Source organism: Bubalus kerabau, chromosome 21, assembly GCF_029407905.1.
Source record: "Bubalus kerabau isolate K-KA32 ecotype Philippines breed swamp buffalo chromosome 21, PCC_UOA_SB_1v2, whole genome shotgun sequence".
Classification (NCBI taxonomy): domain Eukaryota; kingdom Metazoa; phylum Chordata; class Mammalia; order Artiodactyla; family Bovidae; genus Bubalus; species Bubalus kerabau.
Window position 1 is genome coordinate 56,449,747 of NC_073644.1, and position 19,348 is coordinate 56,469,094.

The window sequence follows — 19,348 nt, forward strand, 5'->3', positions numbered from 1 at the left end:
TGGAACACGCGATCACTGCTATGTAGAACCCATGCCTGAACAAGGTCCCAGACTGGTTCTTTGACAGACGGAAGGATATGAAGGATGGAAAACAAAGCCAGGTCCTGGCCAGTGGTTGAGACAACACACTCCATGAAGGCCTGGAGTAAAAGATTCAGGCCCATAGAGGGCTCTGCCATTTCTGGGGACTTCCCTGGTGGTTCAGCGGCTAAGACTCTGTGCTCCCAATGCAGGGCAAGCCTTTCTCCAGCACACTGTCCCAATCCAGGGATCCAATCCGTGTCTCTTAGGTCTCCTGCATTGGCAGGTAGGTTCTTTGCCACTAGCGCCACCTGGGAAGCCCTTCCAGGTGGCTCAGATGGTATAGAATCTGCCTGAAATGCAGGAGAACCAGGTTCAATTCTGGGGTAGGGAAGATTCTCCTGGAGAAGGGAATGGCTACCCACTCCAGTCTTCTTGCCTGGAGAATCCCATGGACAGAGGAGCCTGGTGGGCTACAGTGGATGGGATCCCAAAGAGTCAGACATGACTGAGCCACTAAGAGCTCACATGCCACCAATAAAAGATCTCACATACTTCAGTGAAGATCGAATATACTGCATGCCACAACTAAGATCCAGCACAGCCAAATAAATATTTTAAAAATTAAATTAAAAATAAGAGCACTTCTGCACCAATCTATAAAACCACGAGAGTCCAAGGAGTCAAGATTAAGGAAGAGGTTTTTACTAAGCTCACCAAAATGCTTAAAAAAATAAACAACAAAAAAAAAACCTTGTCAAGTGTTTAAGACATTCAAGTTAAATGAAGACCCACTTGACAATTCTTCAACTATTAATAAGACTTAAGCTTCCAACATTCTGTTTTTCAAGGCATACCTCAAACTCCATCATTTCTACAAAACTATTTCCTTCCTTGCTACAAAAACAATATTGCTATAAACTCAACAATGTTGAATGTGTTGTAAGGCCTAAAAAACATATTTTCTTTTCAATTACAAATCGTGCCTTAAAAATCACTGTATCTTTACCACACCCACCAGCATTTCATGAGTGTCTTACATCCAGATACTGCTTGATTTATGAAGTCAGTGCTTAACCAGTTTTCCCTCACCCATTTGCCATGAGAACTATTTCAACTCTCTCAGATCCCTCTTCAAATTTCACTTGCTTAATGAAGCCATTCCAAGAAGGCAGTGAATTGGGCATCGGGGACGTTGCAATGAAAATGGAAAAGGAAATACCGACCACATCACTTTAGTATAAATCATTTTTCCTCCACCGGGTACTTTTCACCCTTGCAATTTCTCAGTCTTACCTTGACTGTCAGCTCACAAAGCTCAAATTGTGTCTCTATATGCATTTCTTCATCCAGAGCTGGGTAACTGATACCAGGTATCATCCATTTACTTGTCCTCACTGTAAAGATTTCCATATACTCCTATTTCTCTGGACACCGTGTGCTTGTATATCCGGTAATACTGGATATGGGCCATGTGAAGAGAAGGGGAGGAGGGAATCAATGGGAGTTTTCATTTTATTAACAGTAATTATGAACAAGTCATTTATTGATTTGAGGTCTCAATTTTTTCATTTATTTAAAATAATAATAGATCTTTAAGTTTGCTTCCACATTTCTTAGAGTACATTCAACACTCAAGCTGCCCTTAAAGGGAACCAAAAATACACTGAGTTAAGCGAAATTAAGAAATGTTTATCTCCCTTACAGCCCAGAAGTAGCTAGTCCTAGGCTAATGGGATGGTCCTGCCATCCTCAATAGATGACTTGTATCCTGAGTCCAAGATGTCTTCTCAAGCTACCATTAGAGGGTCTGTATCCCAGCCAGATTAAAAAAAAAGTCAAAGGCAGAGCATATCCATTTCTGTTATGGCTGTGATCTGGAAATAACTCCTTGGCTTACACTGCACTGGTCACAGCTTGATCACATGGCCTTGAAGAGGAAGATGGGATGCGTCATCTCTACTGGAGATCCCACACCAGGGGCTCTCAACATTAGTTTAGTACAACATATAATTTTTAGAATGTGAAGAACTCTAAAAGGTCTAAGAGTTTATGCCACTTGCAAGATAGTAAGTTTCCCTGACAGTCTCATAGTAGTGTTAGTCACTCAGTTGTGTCCAACTCTTTGCAACCCCATGGTCTATAGCCTGCCAGGGTCCTCTGTCCATGGGATTCTCCAGGCAAGAATACTGTTGGGTTGCCATTCCCTTCTCCAGAGGATCTTCCCAACCCAGGGATAGAGCCCGAGTCTCCTGCATTGCCGGCAGATTCTTTACTGTCTGAGTTACAGGGAAGTCCTGTCATCTCACGGATTCTGGCAAAGGACATGGTCGGGAGCAGCCTGCTGACCATGAGCGGTCAGGAACAATGGTACTGCAAGGACCACGAGCATTGCCACCTGTGTGCCAGTTTACCTCGCCCCCCACATCCTTCCAAGATGCAAGGACCACAAGCATCGCCACCTGCGCGCCAGTTTACCTCGCCCCCCACATCCTTCCAAGATGCAAGGACCATGAGCATCGCCACCTGCGTGCCAGTTTACCTCGCCCCCCACATCCTTCCAAGATGCAAGGACCACGAGCATCGCCACCTGCACGCCAGTTTACCTCCCCTCCCACATCCTTCCAAGACAATGTGATGGGCCTGGATGGATGGATGTGAATATAGTGGATCACACTACAGAAGAAATTTGAATTTAGAGAACTCAAATCTTTTATAACGGGAGTAACGTGCTTGCATTTTGCTCTGGAGAGAGTTACATTCTCTATCTTCCAGGGCCTTTTACTCTACAAACATCTTTAAATATACAGTCCAGGTAACAGGGAGTTATTACCCAACTCATAGTGAAGTGAAAGTAGCTCAGTAGTGTCCAACTCTTTGCGACCCCATGGACTACACAGTCCATGGAATTCTCCAAGCTAGGGTAATGGAGTTGGGAGCCTTTCCCTTCTCCAGGGGATCTTCCCAACCCAGGGATCAGACCCAGGTCTCCCGCATTGCAGGCGGATTCTTTACCAGCTGAGCCACAAGGGAAGCCCATCCAACTCATAGGAGGTCTAGAAATGAAAGAGACCCAGGGAGAGTTGTCTCCGGACATAGGACACTGTTAAGAAAGACACAGGATGCTCTCACTAACCAGTTCCAGGAAAACCAGGGCACATGTTCCTATTAACACCAGCAGCTCCCTAGGAGTCTCTATCACGTATTCCACTTCTGTAATACCTGCCATCTGAAGGAATAATATGAAGGCCACTAGTTCTTTAGGGACATAGATGTTTATAAAGATAACAGTGCCCAAGGTAAACATTTTCAGTGATCAAAACTAGATTCTGAAATCTAATACCTCTTGTGTTAGGATCTTTAGGTACTTCCTGTGATGTGAATGTTGAGTCATTTAGGGCAAGGGCTCCAGTCTGGGACACAAGGCACCTGAGATCCAGGGTAAGATTTTCCATTCATTTGATTCCTGATTTTGAAAATGTCATTCAACATCTTTTAACCTCAATTTATTTATTCTGTATACTGAGCTGTTAATGCTCTTGAAATCTACCTCAAGTTTCACTTGAACTCAGACACTACCATGGCCTAGTAACCTGAGACGAAGGGCATATACAGGCCATTGGATAACCTCCTGGCTAAGCGTCAGTAGTACTGTGAGGACAAACACTGACTGAAACCGCCCACCCTGGCCAGGCCCCACAGCAACCATTTGCATGAGTTATGTTATGACAGGAGATCTTGGTAAGGAACACAGAACTAACAAGCCATCACCAACTGGAAGAATTCGAGAAAGGTCAAAGGAGATTCCACGTGTCCTACCACCTCCCATAATCCTTCTGGCTAGACTCTATCTGGGCTGAGAGATACATGTGCCGCCAGGTAGGACCCTGAGTCAGAAGGACTGTCCAGAGACAACCCAGAAACTAATCCCCTCACCAAAAAACCCGAGACTGTGAGCCACGTGGCAGGGCAGACGTCCTGGCTTCCCTTACCCTGCTGCTTTCTGCCAGGCACCTCTTCCCAATAAAGTCTCTTGGGTTGTCAGCACATGTGTTTCCTAGGACACTTCATTTCCGAGCGTTAGACAAGAGCTCACTCTCAGGCCCTGGAAGGGGTCCCCCTGTCTGCAACAGTGCCACTAATGCTCAGGGCACTTCTCACCTCTCTATTGGAAGATATTTTTTCTGTGTTCCACCCAAAACAATAAATATTCTTTCTCTTAAACCTGTCAAGCTTGGGTCTGACTTTTTAACAAATTCAGTAGGAGCTAAGTGATTTGATCATACCTCTTTCGGTTGGGTTTACCTAGATCAAAGCCTTCATTTCACATGCCAGTTTCAGTGGCTATCCTGGAAGACTGCGGAGTGGGCACAGGAGGAGAAACTGGTGGCGCTCGAGCCAAATACGTCCATCCTTGATCTGAATCCTCCCTCCTTATCTGTTACTATCTGATCCATTCCTTTCCCTCTACCTGCTTCAAAAGGCAATTAAAGAGTGCAAATCTCGTTACTCCCTTTCTCAATAAAGACCTAAGAAACCCTTTACTGCTGTAGTATCTCCTTTTTACCCCTGATCTGCAGTTAGTTCCACTAATTCTTTGGTGCTTTTTTGCCTTTCGTGTTTTAATTACTTTTCAATATTGGCTCTGAACTCATTTCAAAAGGCTTTATAAACTTTTGCAGTGGAAAAGGAGGGAGAGGAAGCTGCCGGCATGCCTAGATTTCTGGTCTGCAACTTTGCAGTATCTTCATCCTCCTAATTTCATTTTCAAAAACCATTTTTTTCTTACAACTGTTTTTTTCTTGCCAACGAGTCCCATAGGGTTTCAGTTCAAAGCACTCACTGAGGTCTAGGTTGCCAATTGTGGTATTTTAAAACACAGACTCCAGGCTTCCTGTGGGGCTTTTTCTGTTTGTTTTAAATTGTCTTTTCAACATTTTCCTAATTAATGTTCTTATTTTAGAATCATTTCCATTTTATAATTTAATTTTTAATTTTCTTCATTTTTAGTCAAAGTCATAAATGCATATGATTTATGAAGCAAAATGAACAGAAGGACTTCTAAAGAAAACCAAAATTTCCCTTTTTTATGCCTGCCTGCCCACAGAGTCTTAAATCCCAGAAGCAAACACTTTAACCGATTCCTTTTTATTTTCCTGGGGCTCACCTTCAAACACTTAATTAACACATTTACACCACCACTTCTTCCAGGAGTAATGTACAGGTATGAGAATTGGACCATAAAGAAGGCTGAGCACTGAAGAATTAATGCTTTCGAATTGTGCTGCTGAAGATGATTCTTAAGAGTCCCATAGACAGAAAGGAAATTAAACCAGTCAATCCTATAGGAAATCAACCCCAAATATTCACTGGAAGGACTGATGCTGAAGCTGAATCTCTAATCCTCTGGCCACCTGATAGGAAGAGCCAACTCACTGGAAAAGACTGGGATGCTGGAAAAGACTGAGGGCAGAAGGAGAAGGGGGCAACAGAGGATGAGATGGTTGGATGGCATCACCAACTCAAGGTACACGAGTTGGAGCAAACTCCGGGAGTTGGTGATGGACAGGGAGGCCATGGCGTTGCCAAGTGTCGTACACAACTTAGAGACTGAACAACACTGCCACCACCATTTCTTAGCTACTGGCCTCCTGCCAGTAGGTAGATGAGGATTTTGCTCACTTACATTATTCCTCACCTCACAGAGTCGGACACGACTGGGGCGACTTAGCAGCAGCAGCAGCTCCAAATCTTTCTCTCTATATATAGTTTTATATAGAGAGAAGTTTATAAGTCCATAGTTTCTGCAGTTACAACAAAACAAGTTAAAACACTATTTCTTGGCCCAAAATTATGCACAATACATCTCGGCTCCCTACTTCATAAGATGACAAGACAAGAAAACTCTCATCCTTGTCTCCTCCTCTCTTCCCTTCCACCATCTGTCCATCAACCAGATCTACACTTTTAATAATAGCAGAGTGGATACTTTTTACAAGCTGTTCTATAAACTTCCTACAATTTTCCATAACCTTTATAGGCTTATTCTAAAAGATGAAAACTGTAAGTGGCATGTGATTTACTGTGGTCATGTCAATAATGAGCTATATCACAAGCTAGGCCTCCATATTCTTTCCCAGTGCTGTTTTCTGATTAAAGTATAATATACTTAGAATCAGTTCAATTGTATTCTCCTTTTTCATAGTTTATCAATTTCCTTTAGCACATTCTCAAATATTTCAAGATTCACCATCATATTATCTACCTTTTCAGTTTTCTTTCCTTTCCTTTCCAGAGACCACCTTTTTGGTGTCTTCCTTCTCTTTCCATAATATAGACTGAGATTGTGTTTTAGGCCTAGCACACAGAATTTCCATCACTGCATTCTGGTTTGAATTTGTTTCCTAAATTCTTCATATTTTCTCCTGATATGTTCCCCCCCTTTTTTTTCTGGAGCATATCCTCAAGGAACTTTCTAAAAAAGGATACTCAACCATCTTGATCTGAAAAAGTTCATTCAACCATCACGTTTGATTTATTGGCTGTTATCTTTGAGTATAAAATGTTGTTGGTAAGGAATCTAATCTCATTCTTTTGTAGGCAAGTTCTGTTTTAACTTCTCCATGGCCTAGTTTTGGGAATGGTCTCATCTTTGCTGTTCTTAAAGTCACAGTTTTCTCTCTCAGTTCAGTTCAGTCACTCAGTCATGTCCGACTTTTCGAGACCCCATGGACTGCGACACACCAGGCTTCCCGGTCCATTAAATCTCTTAGTGTCTCTTTACCCATTCATTGTGCTTAGCACTATCTGAGCCTTTTCATTCTGAACACGGCATTCTTTGTTTGATTCTGGGAAGTTTTTTCCTGATTTCTTCTGTTCCACAAATTTGCTGATACTTACTCTTCCTCTCCATTAAGACTCAGTTTTATCCCTTTGTTCTTTTCTATCTGAAACCTCTCCCTAGGTAATTTCTTCATCTCCTGTGGCCTCAACTGATTGATATACTGATGACTCCAAACTTCTATCTGCAGCCTGATCTCCCTCCACACCCTGTGGACGCTATGGATCCAACGCCTATTGATCTGTTCTACATGTGCAGATATTTAATAGACATCTCAAATATGACCCCTTCATACCTTTTCCCAGTGAACACCTCCCATCTTCTTCCCAAAGGCAATAATTACTATTTATAACACTGGAGTTTAGTTCTGTACCCCACAGTATACAGTATTTGCTATCTGGCCTCTTTTTCTTACTATTCTTTGTGAACTTCATCCACTTGTGTATAACAAAAGTGCATTCACTTTAGTTGTAATATAGTAATATAATGCTCTATTATATGAATATGTGAGCAATTATTTATTTAATCTACTATCAGTAGTGACATGGGTTGTTTTCTGTCTTTAGCTATGATCAGGTACACAGGTACGCAGCCCTTGATACACATCTGCATGCACTTCTATTGTGTATGTACCCGAGAGTAGAGCCACAGTAGCAAAAAGAAAAAATTAGAAAAGAAAAAAATCAATGAGCTACCCCTACATAGCTGTAAGAATAGCCAAAATCCAAACACATTGACAATAACAAATGCTGTCAAAAAACAGAAACCAACAGGAAGTCTCATTCACTGTTAGTGTAAAGACAACATGGAAACAGCACTCTGAAAGATAGTCTGGTGGTTTCTTCCAAAACTGAGCATAAATTTCCCCGAGATCCAGCAATCAGGCTCCTTGGTATTTACCCAAATGAGGTGAAAAACCTGTCCGTACAAACCTGTACACAAATATTCATAGGAGTTTTATTCACAACTGCAAAACTTGGAAGCAACCAAGATATCCCTCAGTAGGTTAATGCATAAATGACCTAGGGTACATACCAACAATGGAATATAACTCGGTGTTTAAAAGAAATATGCTATAAAGCCATGAAAATTCATGGAGGAAACTGAAACGCATATTACTGTGTGAAAGAAGCCAATCTGAAAAGACCACATACGATATGATTCCAACTACATGGCATTCTGGATAAGGCACAGCCATGGAGGTGGTATAAGAGTAGCAGTGGTTACCAGAGGATGAGGGACAGAAAGAGAGCAGGCGAAGCACAGAGGACGTTTAAGGCAGTGAAGCTACTGTGTCTGAAAATATAATGGTGGATGGGTTGTTTGTCCAAACCCATAAAACATAAGGACTTCCCTGATAGCTCAGTTGGTGAAGAATCTGCCTGCCATGCAGGAGACCCCAGTTCAATTCCTGGGTCGGGAAGATCTGTTGGAGAAGGGATAGACTACCCACTCTAGGATTCTTGGGCTTCCCTTGTGACTCAGCTGGTAAAGAATCTGCCTGTAATGCAGGAGACCTGGGTTTGATCCCTGGGTTGGGAAGATCCCCTGGAGAAGGGAAAGGCTACTCTCTCTAGTATTCTGCCCTGGAGAATTCCATGGGCTGTATAGTTCGTGGGGTTGCAAAGAGCTGGACATGACTGAGTGTGTTTCACTTTCATAAAACATAAAACAAGAGTGAATTCTAATATAAATTATGGGCTTTGAGTGATAATGACATGTGAATGTTCATTGAACATGACGAACATACCATTCTGGTGGAGGATACTGACATGTGAAGGCTATGAATGTGGGAGGTCATGGGGTATTAGGAACTCTACACTTTCTGCTCAGTTCCATGGTGAACCTAAAACTGCTCTAAAAATAAATCTATCTGTAAAGAAGCAGCTAAGCAAAACAGGAAAATCCTGTTGGAAATCTTTGATATCTATACAAAAAAAGAAACAGTGGGGTTCAATTCAACTAATACTAACATACAAATTCTTCTGCTTAAATCCTTCAGTGGGTTCCAGGTTGGGTTTCTGAGACACTGAGATCAAAGTTCACATGTAACAGATTTATCTGAGAGTATTCCCAGGAAAAGGTGAGCTGAGAGGGTCAATGGGATTGGTGGCAGGGGGAGAGTGGAAGCAAAAAAGGCACAGTATCAAGTAAGCCCCCAAATGTTAATCTTCTGTCAACTCTACAGGGAAGATGAAAACAGGGCTGGTCACTCCTGACAGTCACTCCCAATAGAACAGGGAACCCTCGTGCACTATTGATGGGAATATAAATTGGTGCAGCCACTCTGGAAAACAGTACAGAGGCAACTCAAAGTGTTAAAAATAGAACTATCACAGGATCCAGCAATTCCAATCCCAGATGTTAATTCAGAGAAAATAAAAATGCTGAGTCAAAAAGATACATGCACTCTAGTGTTCACTGAACTATTTACAACAGTCAAGATATGGAAACAAGCTAAGTGTCCACTGATGGATGAATGGACTAAAAAACCGTGATTCACACACACACACGTGCACACATGATATTATTTAGCCATTCAAAAAAGGAAACTCTGCCATTTGGTACACCGTGGATAGGCCTTGAGAATATTACACTAACTCACTCAGTTATAAAAGAAGCAAGTCATGGGGATATACTGTATAGCAATGGTGATTATGCTTAATACTGTATTGTGTATTTGAAAGTTGCCAAGAGAATAAACTTTAAAAGCTCTCATCACAAGAAAAATAATTCTGTAACTCTAAGATGTTAACTAGACTTACTGTGGTGATCATTTAGCAATATATAAAAATATCAAACCACTATGTTGTACACCTGAATGCTATGTCAATTATACCTCCATTTAAAAAAACAGGTTTACCATATTAAAAACAAAATTTCTGTAAATTGAAAAACACAAGGTCAACAGAAAAACAATGTAAATGATAGAAAAAAATAGTTTTAAATGTAAAAAAAATGTTTTCCATACATCAACTGTAAAACTCTAAAAAGGAAATTATGATATTAAAAAAATAGGAGCTGGTAATCCATCCATTAAACCATAAAAGCATTGGGCTCATTCAAATATGAAAAGATGTTTAGCTTCACTACTAATCAAATGAATATTAAAACAAAAAAATTACTTCTTAACGTATCACATTAATAAAAATTTAGAAATAACACTATATATGTGAAAACTTTGGGAGGCAGGTACTCATTGGTGGGTATATAAATTTGGCACCACCTTTTAGAAAGTAATTTAGAAGTATATATCAAAATCTAAAATTTATTGTAACATTTGACCCAGAAATTCTACTTTAAGGAATTAATCCTACAGAAGTACTCATATAGGCTTACCAAGGTATTTACACAAGAATGCTGTGTAGACTTATATACAACAAGGAACTGGAAATTATCTAAAGAACTTTAAAACATTTCATCAAGAGTACCTTATAATTATGGCAGTATCATAAAGTAAAATCATCTTAAGTCACAAAAAAGAAAGAAGCAAATCTATATATACCAACACAGAAAAACGTCAATGATATATTAAGTTATAAAAGCATATTATCAAGACATACTACATGTTTGAACTTCAAAAGCATTATGCTGTTCAAAAAGACAGCTGTAAAAAGAAAACACACAATGCATGATTCCAGTATATAAAATGCTAAAAAAAAAAACAAATCTATAGAGATGGAAACAGACCAATGCCTGCCTGGGACTAGGTGGGACCAGAGCTTGCCTGCTCCATTTGCAGGGAGAAATCTTTGAGGTGATGGAAATACTCTAAAACTAAGTTGTGGTGTTGATTGTACAGTTAACTGCCAATTTAATAAAAACATCCCTGATAGCTCAATTGGTAAAGAATCCGCCTGCAATGCAGGAGACCCTGGTTCAATTCCTGGGTTGGGAAGATCCACTGGAGAAGGGATAGGTTACCCCTCCAGTATCCTTGGGCTTCCCTGTAGCTTGGCTGGTAAACAATCAGCCTGCAACATGGATTAATTAATTAACTTTGTGAATTTTATAGTATGTAAATTAGACCTCAATAAAGCTGTTTTTTCAGAGACACAAAAAGCAAAATACTCATCAGTCTAGTAATAGCATGTGCATACCCAGGTATATGTATGTTTCCACAAAGAACTCTCTGCCTTAGAACACTGCTATATTATTTGAATGTTGCAATATGAATATTACTTTCAATACATTCAGAAAAATTTGGAAAATTATTATATTTTTCAAAATACTGATTTATAAAATATTATAATATAGTTTATAAAAATTCTAAAAACAGTATCTTTGAAAGCTCTTGGAATATATACAGTTCCCACCCCACCCAGCCTCCAAAAACACAAAATCTGATTTCATATATGTCTGATCAACATAGCAATATGATATTCTGCAAAAGTAGAGGTAATTAAGAAGACCAAGCCATTTGTAAACACAACATCACAGAACGGAAGGTAGTAAAGATCACTGCTAACATTCACTGAGCTCTGCTCTCAGCGCTCCAAATGGCCTCACCTGTGTAATCCACATAACCACTCAGCGTTGCAATCCAAGCACAGTGCACTTGGCAAAGACCACAGAGCTGGTGACTGCAGAGCAGAGATTTAAGCCCAGGTGGTTAGACACCAAGGCCTGGGCTCTAAAGCTAGACCAGACTGCCCTATTACTAAATAGGTCATACTCATATTACACATATAAACTAATTCTCTGATTATATGTTTCTTTCAATAAAACGTTTTCTAAATTTTTATTTTAGTGGTCAGCTTTTAATTTTTTTAACTATTCCCACATTGCCAATTCAAATCAACAGAACACAAAGTAGGTATTTGAGGAGCTTTCGTGCAATTTTAAATAGCTAATACAGGAAGTGGCACAAAGTGGGGTTTAGAAAATATATGTTGAATTATGTTGAACACTTTCAACAACGTTGCTTTCCACAAATTCAGACTGGTTGACAGTTTAAAAATCAACTTTCAAAAAGTGCATAAAAGATGGAACAAAATCCTTCCTATTTCTTTCAAGGCTTAAGACATCAGGATACATATATATGTGTAAGTATGTATGAATGCCAATTCATGATGTTGTATGGCAGAAACCAACAATTTAAAAAATAAATAAATAATAAAATGGATAACCAACAAGGTCCTACCTACTATATAGCACAGGGAACTCTGCTCAATATTATGTGACAACCTAAATGGGAAAAGGATTTTAAAAAGAATAGATATATGTATAACTGAATCAGTTTCTGTACACCTGAAACTAACACAATGCTGTTAATCACCTATGTTGTTATTTAGTTGTGTCCTGACTCTTTTGTGACCTCATGGACTGTAGCCCGCCCGGCTCCTGTATCCAAAGGATTTCCCAGGAAGAATACTGGAGTGGGTTGCCATTTCCTTTTCCAGGGGATCTTCCCGACCCAGGGATGGAACCCATGTCTCCTACTTGGCAGGGAGATTCTTTACTACTGAGCCATCAGCGAAGTCATAGTCAAATAAAAAGTTTTTTTTTTAAAAGAAGGTATCAGAAAGCCTGACGCAGTAGAGACTGCCCACTGGAAAAACACTGCAGCCCATCACATTTAAATTATTTCTACAACTTCACTAACAAGTCATTAATAAGCCAAGCTCCCAGAGACACTGATCATAGTGATCGTATATCAAATAGACACAGCAGGTCTTTCTACACCTCCCACCGACACGGGTAATGTGGCATGCTCACACTGAAAATAGGATATAATAAACCCATTTAGATTCTCACATCAGTAAAAGAGGAAAATAAACGTGGCATTAATGCTTGGCTATGATATCTTTAAGATGATGCTAATCCTCCTAAATCCTGTATTTCTGCAGTCAAAGGTTACAAATATTCTCATCACAAAATGAGCCTTAGAAACACAAAGATTCCACTGGTCTTAAAATTGGAAAATAATGACCTCTTTTCTCATAAAACCCAAATAAATGCAAATCCCAGTGTATACTAGTGTAGAGGGCTTCCTCCCTTATCTTAGGGTTACTGATATTATCCTGCCCCCTTTTTTCATCCAGCAGGGATAAAAATAACAGCTCTCTGAAACAGCTGAGTTCACAACTCAATCTAAAAAGCCTCATTTAGATATACCCTCCTTCATTAATTTGAAATCAAGTTTTATCAGTTCTTGCCATATCAACATGAAAGTCCTCAAATATACATGCAAAAGTTATTATCTTAATCTTCTGCAGTGTTTAAAAATTAATAATGGTGAAAGCCCAATTACCATCTAGCCACGTCAAGGCATACAAGTCAATGAATTGCGTGGACTTTAAGAAGTTCAGATATCGTTACTAAGTTTAGCCCCCTTTGAACTTATAACCAACATTCCTATTCTGTCAATATCATCAAATTGAAACTCTTGGCATTATAAAGCTAATTTTACACACCAATTTCCCATTGATTGTCATATGCCATGTTGGATAATATTTTCATGTTAAGCATTGTGATAAAGTCTTTTCTAGCTGAATTCTTAATGAGAAACTGAACTTTATTTAAAACATCAGTTTTAATATCTGGAACACTGAAATGAACTTCTGTATTTTTAATTTAGGTTCATTTTAATATGTTCTTCTGTTCGACCACTGAGGAACAACAGGCTATGTCTAAAAATACATGCCAAACCATTTGTATATCTATTGACCTAGAGGGAGGCATCAAGAAAATTAGCTTTGTTGTGCAAATGTGGTGAGTTTTCATGGAGTTTACAACAATCACCCTCAGAAGGAGCTAACGGTTACACTATGCTGTGATCGGGGCTGTTACAATGATAGATTCTGCAATTCCAATTTGCTTCTCCTGACAGGGGAAATGTTTTTTTATTTTGTGTACAGCACAGTTCCTGGCACATATCGAGCATCAGCTAGGAAGGAAGAAAGGAAGGGAGGAATTCGTATTCAAAAGTGATTTGGGAGAATGGCATTGAAACATGTATAATACCATATATGAAACGAATTGCCAGTCCAGGTTCGATGCATGATACAGGATGCTTGGGGTTGGTGCACTGGGGTGACCCAGAGGGATGGTACAGGGAGGGAGGCGGAAGGGGGGTTCAGGATGGGGAACACGTGTTCACCCGTGGCGGATTCATGTTATGTATGGCAAAACCAATACAATGAAAAACAAAAAAAAAGAGCAATATGAAAAAAAAAAAAGTGTTTTGGAAACTATAAATCCCATGCATAAGGGCTCAGTATTATTATTGTTCTCATTAGCACCAGGAGAGTGGTTGATCTGCTTATGTGATTAGCTGTACTTAGAGCATGTTCTCCTCAAGAGCCTGTCTTGCTCTCGCAGTAGGGCTAAATAAACTGTCTCCTCTTAAGGCTTGATAATTCCTACACCAAATGAAATCCATCTTCTTAAGCAAAAGGACTGATTATTGCTTACCTATACCGAGTTGACAGGGGAAGAAAAGGCTTTTCCATTCTACCAAAAAATAATAATAATCTCTATTTTCTTTCAAATATCACACCTCACTTAGACTTGCAGATTCCCCCAAAGAGAGGATAAATAGGTCAATAGGCCATTGAGATAAATGTCACAAAGAAAAAACTACTCAAAGTAAACACCACAATGCTTTTGTCTTCGGACAGATTTACGTTCTTTTTTTGATCCTCTCACAATGCCCTTTCCCAAATTTAGAAAATATCTTAGAATTACATTTAAAATAACAAGACTATCCTGTGAAAACCTGTCAAGATGTGTTGGGCTTCTTTTCTAGCTATGATTGTCCAGTTTTATTTGAAAGAACAGCTAAACAATAACACTGCTTGACATATAAGATGATGTTCAATACAAGGACCTGCAAACAATGTATATATCCCGATAAAGTAAGTCTATGTGTGTGTGTGACAGAGAGAGAGAGAAATAGCTCACATTGACTAGACCATATCAAAAATATCAGATTTAATTCTAGTTGTCATATTTTGAGAGAAACGATTGAAACTGGGATATTTAACATTTACAGAGAAGAATGTGATCAATCTAAGAATGTTGTTACATGAGGACATCTGAGTAAAGCAGGCTTATCAAAACTGGATCCCAGAGAATCTTAGAGAAACAGAAGTGTGTCTGGAAAAGAGATGTGTCCATTTTCTTTAAATAATCGCCTACAAATATGAAGGAGGCATATTTTTACTTCTTGACAAAATTAGGAGCAATGCATTACATCTTATGAGATATTCAGTTCCCAGCAACTTAAGAGGGAAATTCAAGAGTTGGGTTTGGAACATGTAATTTTGAGATACCAAGTAGGTATCTTGGAGAAGGAAATGGCAACCCACTCCAGTGTTCTTGCCTGGGAAATCCCATGGACAGAGGAGCATGGAGGGCTACAGTTCATGGGGTTGCAAGAGAGTCAGACACTACTAAACAAAGCAGATATATGAGGCTTCTTGGGTGATGCTAGTGGTAAAGAACCCACCTGCCAACGCAGGAGACGTAAGAGACATATGTTTGCCCCCTGGAGAAGGGCATAGCAACCCACTCCAATATTCTTGCCTGGAAAATCCCATGGACAGAGGAGTCTGGTGGGCTATGGTCTACAGAGTTGCAAAGAGTCGGACACAACTGAAGTGACTTTCAATTCAGTTCAGTCACTCAGTTGTGTCCAATTCTTTGTGCCCCCACGGACTGCAGCATGCCAGGCTTAAACTCAACTTATGTCCATCGAGTTGGTGATGCTGTCCAGCCATCTCATTCTCTGTCACCCCCTTCTCCTCCTGCCTTCAATCTTTCCCAGCATCAGGGTCTTTTCCAATGAGTCAGCTCTTCACATCAGGTGGTCAAAGTATTGGAGTTTCAGCTTCAGCCTCAGTCCTTCCAATGAATATTCAGGAATGATTTCCTTTAGGATAGACTGGTTTGATCTCCTTGCAGTCCAAGGGACTCTCAGGAGTCTTCTCCAACACAGATCAAAAGCATCAATTCTTCAGTGCTCATTCTTTACAGTCCAAGTCCCACATTCATACCTGATTACTGGAAAAACCATAGTTTTGGTTTATAGAAAAACCTGCCTCCTAAGAAATCTGTATGCAGGTCAAGAAGCAACAGTTAAGTGACTTAGCACAAATAAATGTTTAAATGAAGATAGAGATACACACACATACAGATTTATATACACATTTATATACACATATATATACACATATATAAATTTGATAGTTGAGATTCTAGAAAGAAGACAGAGCTTTAGGCATAATTTTGATAATATTTGAAATCTTAAGTCTGGGTGAATTCATCGAGGAAATAAATTTATTTAAGAGAAGTGGTCCAAGGACTAAGCCCTTGGCTATCCTAACATTTATATATCTGAAAGATAAGAATCAAGAAAAAGAGACAGGAGTGTCTTAGTTTGAGTTTCCCTAGAAGTAGACCCTGAATCAGTTACTTGGGTACAGGTAATTTATTGGGTTAGCCAAAAAGTTCATTGGGGTTTTCTGTAAGATATTATGGAAAATCTGAATGAACCTTTTGGTCAACCCAATATTTGAGAGGTGACCCCCAAGAAACACTAGTAGTGGAATCGGACCAAGGGACAAGAAAAAGCAGCCAGTAAAGGGAACGTTATCAAGCAAGTTTACCGTTGGGCACCAGTGGAGCTTAATTCCCCTGAAGAACTCTCTAAACCAATACAGAATGCACGCCTCAAGGTCATCCTTCCAGCAAGAAAAGAAACTGGAGAGTATTTAGATACTGACTGCATCAGCCTTGAGATGGGATCTGCTCCCGGGAGGCATTCATTCTTTGATATTTTGAGCCTCCCAGGCTTGTGGGCTGCATGGGCTCCAGCATCCAACGCAAGCTCAAAGGTAGACAGCTGCAGTTGGCTGGGGCCAAGCAAACTAGTGAAGGACCAGCCAGATGACAGCCTCCATCACAGGAGGGCACAGTCAGAAAGACGGGGAGAGACAAACATATCCTGCAAGCCAAGTGCATCATGAGCTAACAATGCAAAACGGGTCCCTGCGTTATGTTTGATATTGGGGACATGCCCTCTGATTGTTCCTTCAGCAGCTATTTTCTATGGTATTAACCAGTAGAAAAATTAAAAAATAATAATAATAATCAGCAGCACAGAGTCCCCAAAGTGAAATTCTCCTTCTTCCACCTTTAGAATGAGTTCTGTACAATAGGAGATAAGTGGCTTATAAAGACGCATTGAACAATATGTTAATTAAAGGAGTAGTGCCAACTGCAGGAACATTTATAACCTTCAGGGAAAAAAGGAAACTTTCTTTTTAGAGGATACTATGGAGGGCTATGGCTTGTGCATTAGGTATTAGCTGAGCAATCGTCAGTAAATGTCTACCGCTGGGTGTACTGTGTGCATGCGGGCTCAGTTGTGCCCAACTCTTTGTGACCCCAAGGACTGTAGTCCGAGAGGCTCCTCTGTTCATGGGATTTTTCAGGCAAGAATACCGGAGTGGGTTGCTATTTTCTACTCCAGGGAACCTTCCCAACCCAGGTATCGAACCCACATCTCCTCTGTCTCCAGCATTGGCAGGGGGATTCTTTACCACGGAGCCACCTGGGAAGCCCCCAGGCATATTACACCTTTCATAAAATCATGAGAATATACTTATTGGCTTCTAGACTCAGCTTACCTTCAGTTTCACTAGAATGTATTTCTAGTGTAGAAAGATGTAGAAAGATTTCCCAGATTAAATTCCCTATTGGAAAATCCCAAAGCTGCATCAACTATGTTTCCTTGTTCACTGTGTATGTTTCTTTTAAAAATGTTTTCTTCACAACTTGGAAAATAATTATGGATACTGTTTTAAATTCTTAAGTGTGCGCGAAAGAACTGGAAGGAAAGATTTATCTGCAGGACAGTAAATAAGTGAGATTTGTCCTTCAGCTTACCTTCAGATAGAAAGGTAAACTTTTTGACTTTATCATCAGGAAAAAGCAGACAGCAAGGAAATTTGCTGTGTAAATAATGGCCTGTGGCATGATTAGAAGCAGCCATACCTTAAAGCACTATTTATTGACTCATAAGAAGATACTTAGCATCTGATCACTGATATTTTTGTGCATAAAAGACACCACTTCGAAATACAGGTATCTGTATACTGCCTGAGAAGGCGTTAACCAAAACTCAGACTCTGACATTTATTTTGAAGCTATTTCTCATGGAAAATCACCATAGCTGCTGTTCTGCGGGACTGACAGTACCTCCTCAGCTGTTTGCCTTTAAGAATCATTTAAAGGACCAAGGGAAGAAGGAAAATTGAAAAGCAAATTAAATGTCACAAGTGAAGGGCTGTCACCCTCAGATTTAATAATGTCGTTATCAAAAGTTAAATACCAGGTAATTATGAATATGAAGATATGCAAGAAATCTACAGCGTAATTACATATAGCCAGCATTTTCAGAGTTAAGAAGAATTTAACATCATCTGAAGAATTTTCTAAATGACTATTATCATCTACACAGCCTATCCCTACCAGCCCACTAAATCAAGGTAGTTGATTTGAATTATAAGGATGGGATTTGGATTATTTCTACTCAGATGTAATCAGTTAGAGTTTTTTTCTTATGCTTTGCTTTAGTCCTTTAAGAGGGATGTGGCCCAGTGTCTTGGTGGTGTAATATGCTGAGTTACCTTGCAAAATGGTTCCCTCTGCAGGCAAATACTTTGTGATGATACGATGCTAAACATGGATAATAATTCTATCACAGTTTTCTGGGGGATCATTCAAGAATGCACAGCACACAAACTCATCCCTCAACTTCACTACTCAATCCCTATTCTAATATACATCACAGGAATGATGACATTCAGAACCATAATTCATCAGCACACGTCTTTCTCCTGATGTATTGTGTTTCATACCATCGCTCTGAAAGTGACACAGAATTCCGAGTGAGTGAAAACTCATAAATAATATTACAATTAAAAATAAAAGATTACTTAGAAGGTAGCAAGTATATTCAGATGTGACTTTTAAATGGCAGACGCATGGCATTTTTCAAATCTCAGAAATATCTATTATGTGGGCCATGAGGGACCGGGGGAGATGATGGATTTTTTTTTTTAATGCTTCTACACTTTTTTGTTCCCTTCTCAGATAAACAAACAGAGAGAGACAAACTTATGTCCAGATTTTAGGGGTCTTGGGGATGGATATGGAAGTCTGCTCAACTTTTTTTTTTTGAGACTGTAAAGGCATCTCTTAGGTTATTAACCTTCTCTAAATGTCAAAAATAGTCTTTGTACTGAATTTTCTCTTTTGTTGTCCTTACCCATGCCTCTATCTTTCTCATTTCTCCTCTGCTCAGTCAGGACAGGATAAATTGAAGTGGGAGATAGTTCGGGTGGGAGTGAGAAGCAACAGATGTTTCTCAGGCTAATCCTAATGACCACTGTTGCAAACCCTACTAAAAATGCCAAGCTAATACGGGATGAACAATGAAAAAGTCACAGGTACTTTATGTCCAAGGACTAGCAGACC

General features: G+C 39.7%; 1 long non-coding RNA gene across 11 annotated transcripts in view; it reads right to left on the reverse strand.

Annotated features, from left to right (window-relative positions):
- Positions 1–19,348, reverse strand: part of LOC129635788 (uncharacterized) — a 240,093-nt gene that overhangs the window by 87,155 nt on the left and 133,590 nt on the right. For all 11 annotated transcript variants that reach the window (XR_008706458.1, XR_008706457.1, XR_008706462.1 and 8 more), the window contains exon 3: positions 1,318–1,480. This is a non-coding gene — a long non-coding RNA (uncharacterized LOC129635788). The remainder of the gene's footprint in view (positions 1–1,317; positions 1,481–19,348) is intronic.